Below are 7,143 nucleotides of genomic sequence, written 5' to 3'. Positions count from 1 at the left end.
TTTGACAGAGCACAGCTCTAATTTGTTTGTGTATGATATTGATGTTGGACCAGTGATTCTAACTTATTGGTCTTGGTGCATGCAGCGGGACATGGAAGTGGTCCAGGTAGTGTGAATTTACAGTCTTCCAGTTAGGGGTTAGGAGTTAGCCATGACAAAGACTGTGGTGAATACCCCACTTTACACATAGAAGTAGAATCGTATTTGTTACTACCTTTCATCATGCGAAGTTGCTCGGTAATCTATAACCTTCCTACTGTCACGCACCTTGTCCAGTAAGTCCAGGCTCTCCAGTCAGACCAGGCAGTCCTGCAGGACCAGGATGACCCAGCTTTCCTGTAGGTCCACGAGATCCCTTCAACCCCTGCACACAGTAGCCAAGTAGATATTACTCCTATTTGCATTTGAATCTGCAAGTTCGTGATGTGGGGACTCCTGTCTCAACCGCGGCCAGAAAATGGTCCATTATAAAGTTATAATGGATAATGTGTTAGCAAACATTTGGAAGCAGACACAATCAACTCATTAACGTGCAGTTGACCATAACCACCCTTTCTCAATCTAAATATTTGTATGTAACGGTATAGGCATACATCATTTTGCAAGTCTTGAGATGTCAGTGTCAGACTGGCAGGGTTGTTTTGCATTTTTCTCCTCTTTCCTTCCAGTAATGATGCTTAGATTGCTAACCTGATGATAGTATTGATCGATCAGTGATTAAATTGTCAATTCCTTGCCGGAAACAATTGTTCATGTCAGTCATCTATACATATACTATATGTATGCATCCACTGTGTATGCCTACCATGGTTCCTCTGCCTCCAGGCTCTCCTCTTGTCCCTAGCTCACCCCTCAGCCCTGCATCACCCCATGGACCTGAAGCACCCTGCAGCAGCACAGCACAGAATACCATGCTTTTACAGCTTTAGTTACATTCATAATGCCTTTTATTTTGAAACTGATGTTAATTATGTCAGCCAGTCTTCTACCTTCTCTCCTGATGCTCCAGTGATACCAAGCTTGCCCTAACAAGACACACAGATTAGTACAAACATTTCATTAATTCATATAATGATGTCACAATTCTGTAAACAGCAAATGAAAGAAAGGAATTTTTTCCTCACATTTTCTCCACTGGGTCCTCTTCTTCCTTGCATGCCTTTATTGCCCTAACGCAAAGACAAAAATATGTAAAGAAGGTAAGGAATAAGTGGAAATTGCAAGTGTTCAAAGTGCATAAAACCAAAAAGGGGACATGCAACATAGCAGTGACTTACCCTAAATCCCTTACGCCCTTTACTGCCCTGTGAATACACACAAGTATAATTAGTTCTGTCATTTTCCCACAACCGTTGTTGTAGACCAGGCTGCAGTAATGTGTATTTCTTCTTCAGAGGATGACCATGCTGACCTCTAGTAAATAGGCTTGCTAGCCACCAGGGTCAAAAGCGTCTTCATATAGGTTTTGAACATTTTTGTCACTTTTTGTGTGCTAACCAGTAAATAGTTGTAAGAGAGGGATGAAAGAATAGATGTAACAACAAGTGAAGCGGTTAGAATATTCTGTGTTTTTGGTTCATTTTAAAAATAATGCACACAATGTCGTAGTTGTATTGTTTCTAACACTGTGCTGTTGGTGGGCCTTGTTCATAATCTAAATATGCCTCTTTACCGGAAACAGTTGGCACACAATGTAGAGCAGCTGCACAACACTGCACCACTGGATTCTTATCAACACTGCTTCTATTTTATCACATTACCCATTTTTATTGCTAAAGCCAGGGGACAAGCACATCTGCTTTCCAGCTGCGGTCACTTTGTAAGTAGTTAGGATTCAGGTCGCCCTGATCAGGTTATTATGGCAAACATTTCTAAGTTGCACTTGAACAGGGGTAGTGAATATTAATGGTAAATTGCGTGATAGTGGATTTTAGATATTCTTTGGCATGATTTGAACAGATGATGGGTCAATGGTAAATTCATCCATACACCCAACTTTCACTTTTCTGTTATCATGTGTGTAAAGAACAGCCTATATGTGGTGATGACTAACATGTCCAGGCAGTAGCAGTAGTCATTTGTGCCTCGCTTTCATCATTTACAATTTGCCTCTGTCCGCATAAGTACAGTTCATGTGATATAGACTAAAGCACATAACATACACTGTGGAAACATGATCATTTTTCTAATTTATGAGTCATCAGGGACTAAATGAATGCAGCATTAATCCAAGCTTCAAAGTACCTTTATCATGCCAGGAGTTCCTATGTCTCCATACAGGCCCCTCCATCCTCTGTCCCCCTTCTCTCCCTGTGGAAACATCAAATCACTGCATGTTCTTATCTTATGATTAAACAGTTACTAATGAAATGAGTAATTAATCAATTTTTGCCACATTTAATGTTCACAATACTAATCACAATGCTAGTAAAAGAGAGTTCTGAATATCCAGGATTTCATTACTCAAATGTGGTTTCTCAATGTTGACACGGATGGATAATTTATGACTTTTGAAATATATGACATCTAAAAGAGATGCCAAAGAGAGGAGAGATTTTCCTTATCACCCTATAGTTGTTTGTTTGTTACGTGTTAAATAGATGTGGCATGGCAGAAAGTCAAGGCTGTGGTGACGTGTAGTTCCAGTGAAGTGTCTGCGAATCAAGAAATAAGAGACACCATAAATGTGTGACAGACATCTGTGATATTCAGGCTTTGGCAGCTAAATGACCTTAAACTTGTAAAAGAATGTCCCAGCTGCTGCCAACACAGCAACTCATGCACTGATTTCAATTTGTCTAACAAAACTATCTAAACTAAACTAAACTAAACTAAACTAAGCTATCTTTTAGATGTGGGAGCACTGTGCCTCTGTGATATTTGGTGAGCTGATAGACATAGATAGTCTTTCTGTGACCTTTTGACCTGGCTGTCCCATGGCTCCTTGTGTTCCGGGTTCTCCCTCTGGACCCGTCACACCAGGTTGGCCCTAAAATACACATCACAGTTTGACACAACATGACTTTTTCTTTTATGACCTTTTACTACACAGTCATCTTTATCAGTCTAAAAGACAGAATTTTGTAAGAGAAGCTCATGCTTACATTACACATGCAGTAAAATGGCATTTGTATGTCTATGTGTGTGTGTGCATGAGTATTAGTATTGTTACACCATACCTGGGGTCCTCTGGGTCCTCTACAGCCCTTTAAGCATAGACACCATTAAAATGTACTGTAAAGTGCTCATAAAACACAGTCATTATACGAAAAACTGCTACAGGGAATGAGTATGGAAAATGCAAGCCTCACATTTCTGAATTTCTCTACTTTAAACTACACATTTAAATCATTAAGTACACATTTCCTGTTTTAGGGTCTGATTCATGACCGAGGTCCGACGTACCTTTTCCCCTGTCGCTCCTGTGATTCTTTCTGTTATGTCAACCTGAAGAGTTAAATGCAAATCAGCATGATTTAGTTTGAAGTCCTGCATGTGTTTTATCCATCAACACATTTGGATTTTCAGAATTGGTTTGTTAATGGTTTAGGATTTTAAAAGTTCAGATATTGGCCCTTCCTTAGAGGTATTATCCAAATCCAAAACACACTGTGGTATAAAGCAGTGAAGAAACAGTGAATGTGTTTGTGTGTGTGCATCATCACCATCAGCTCTGATTTTCGTTTGATTGGAGGAAACAAAGGTGGTGGAAGAGGAGGGGGGATGAAGACTTCACATTTCTGAGGTGACCACCTGCTGTTTCTGCTGGAGAGAAGTCCTACACAAACAGACAGACAGACAGATTTAACACATTTTCTGAAACTCTGAAGTGACCTGTTAATGTTCCTCCAAGTTTTAACTTTTGCATAAGTCATGTAAGTTACCATCTGTTAGATGCAGAGTTAGCAACCACGGCCTTGATCATGCTAGTTGAGCAGACACCCTTAGTTGACACCCTGTTCTCATGCACATGCTCTGCTACAATCAGGATATTTAATGACAGAGTAACATGGGCTCAGCTCTCAGAATAGTCAGTTTTTTCTTCAGCTAGTGTAGGTAAAACCTGTGGGCCCGCCAAACACATCCAGAACACACAGAAAAATAATAAACCAAGAAGAGAAAAGCCAGCATTCTACTGTAACTGTGCTCTTTTGTCTAAATGATGGTTCTCATTCAACCTATTTTTTGGACACAAGGAAGTTGAAGCAGTAATCACGCTTGCTCTCTTCAGCTGGGTGGACATTAGGGAGTGGCAAACTCAAGATTGTAACACTTTAATCCTCTTTATTGATCTCACAATCTCACCGTTGATCAAAATCAGGTTTTGCTGTGCTCAGTAATGTTCAGAGAACAGAGTCAGTGAATGGTCCTCCTCCTCTGCGTGAGCTGACTGTGTGTCTGACACCTGAGCAACAACCTCAGAGCAGATGAGAGCTACACCTGTCTTTGATAGGCAGTTCTGGTTGCCTCTGTCTGATCTTTGTACTCACTGGTTGTGACAGAGGGAGCAGCCAGTTGGAGGCCACTGAACAAGGCAGTCCATCCCAAAACCAGCTGAGTCAGCATCTCCTCTCTTCCTGCAACAACTGAATGTTAAACATCTGGAAAAAGTGCATATATCTATATAATTCATAACAGGAATATAGGCATGTATAAATGATGTATAAATGAAGCTTCACTTGATGAAAAGTAAGAGTTTTTTTTCATGTATTTACTCAGAATCCCTTTCTCTAATATTATATTATGTCAAACGATCTGGGGCCCCATTTCTACATATGTGCATATATTTATAGCTACCCCTGACGATACATCCAAACATACTCCTGGTTGACAAACAGCAAGTGGACGTAGAACATTTGAGATTTATCATTTCTCACTGCATACAGCTGTGCATATGCATGCCTGATAAATTAGGAATTTTATGTGAAATTGGCAGTTCTGGCAGAGAGATTTATAATTTGCTCCATTCATGTTTTGATAAATAAGGCTCCTGAAACCTTCATCTCTAATTCTTACATCTTTCAGTGCAATGTAAGCTTTCTTGTGGAGAACACACCTGCTCTGCAAAACACATAGTCCAGCTTCTCTATCCAATCTTTAAATTAAAATTGTTCTGGTTACAAGTTAAAATACTGTAAGTCTGCAGTGGGGAGGAGATAATTTGACAGGCTTCAAAAGGAATTCCAATTATTCTAGTTTGTGTTTTTCTGAATTTCAGAGAATGTATTTATTCCTGACATGAGGCAAAAAAGACAGCTCACACAACTGTTAATCTTCATGCAAACCAACTTGACATGAATTTACAAGTGCCGATGGCCAAAATCACCCTAAAAAAAATACGCAAGGAGTTAAATATGTGCATAACAACTAATATGATTCAATTTCTTAATTATCTATAAAACATCTGACTGTTTGGAAAACTGCTAATCCACTCAAAAAAGGTGATGGTGCATCTCAAGATGTTGAACCTGATGCATAAGAGAAACTGTTTTGTTGGCTCACTATGACACAGATGCTGATGCCTCTCATCGTTCAAAGATCAGAGGAGGTTAAAATGACGGTGTGTTCACATGCATTCTAAATGTAAATGGTGTTGTTTGTCTTACCTCAGTGTTGTCTCCTCTTCACAGCACGGTGTGGAAGCCCTTGTCCTGCAGTGGAGATGTCTGTCGGAGACGCTTCTCTTCCTGGTCATCGTCCAGCACAGCCCAAACTGCTAAGCTTGCACGCTGAGTCTAACTTATCTCAATAAACGGCGGAAATGCAACGCAGCCTCTGGCAGCACTCTGCAGGAATAATCAGATAATTACTTCAACACTGAGCCAAAGAGAGACCTGCTTCTCAGGCCATAGAGGACGAAACAGTGAAAGCAGTCAGTGGCACCTTCTGTCATATTGTATTATATTATCATTACTGTATTTCCACTTACTTTTTAGGCTTTTGGCCAAGTTCCTCACAGCAGTCATACAACTTAATCTAATTCTATAAAGCTAAGTGATTCTCAGATTCAGGGAGACTTCACAGTGAGGTAGAAAAAGCTCTGACAAGCCACCAGGAGGAAAAATGTTGTCAGATGTCTGTCAAAAGTTGGTACACTGTTTAAAACGTAAATACAAACAGAATTCAAACATTTGCAAACAACCTGTGCTTACAGACAATGGTTTCACGTGTTCCTGAGCTCATGAAGTAATCTCCTTCATACAATCATGTATTCACAAAGTGGGGAACCTCGCTCTATCCTTGCTTGTGAATGACTGAGCCTTTTGAGGATGCTACTTTCACACCCAATCATGGTCCTGTCCCAACTTGCTTGAAATGCATTGCTGCATCAAATTCAAAAGAAAGATATATTTACAAAAATCAATGAAGTTGATGAGGTCAAACCATTATACTGTCTAATTAGCAAGTTAACACCTTGTCTTTTATTCATGTTTAACACAGCTTCCTAACTTTTTGGGACTCAAGGTTGTAGAGGCAGTTGATCATACTTTTCTGGTGCTTATGATTAAATGAAGATAACTGTAATACAGACCAGCTGATAAAAGCAGTAAAATACAGCCAACTCACTCCACATTTCTTATACAAATAGAAGATAAACCAGCAGACAACCCTTTTTTTGCTGACCTTCAGCAGTTTAACCTCTCACCTTGCTGCAGTGATGTAGTTACTTCATGTTGTGTCCATACATTGTGACATCAGGTGGGGTCTGAGGTCAACAGGCTGTAATCTCAAACCCTACCGACATGTTGTCTCCTTGAACCATTTGACATTTCCAACTGAATTTAGCACACAATTCACAGCTAATACACACATTTTACATGGCTTATAGTGCTGAATCCATATTGAAAATACACTGTAGCGTTTGTGCCAACAATTAAAAACTGTGAAAACATGAAAATAAAGGTTTCCTAGATAAACATCTTAATCTATCAAGTAAGTGCAAATATTTCAGACAGTTCTCAGCTTTGTCACTTCTGTGCAATTTCAATATTTCAGTACACTGTAGCTTCCCCCGGTATGAGTGAACAAAACAATGAGCTCAGGTAGATATTTCAGTGTTTTCCTAAAGCATAGTCAACCCAGAATGGGAAATCTGATCACATATTTGTGATACAGGTTGCATAGTTCAGGACAGTTATTAGA

Source organism: Chaetodon auriga, chromosome 13, assembly GCF_051107435.1.
Source record: "Chaetodon auriga isolate fChaAug3 chromosome 13, fChaAug3.hap1, whole genome shotgun sequence".
Classification (NCBI taxonomy): Eukaryota; Metazoa; Chordata; class Actinopteri; order Chaetodontiformes; family Chaetodontidae; genus Chaetodon; species Chaetodon auriga.
The sequence above is the reverse complement of the archived record's forward strand: the minus strand, read 5'-3'. Positions refer to the sequence as shown.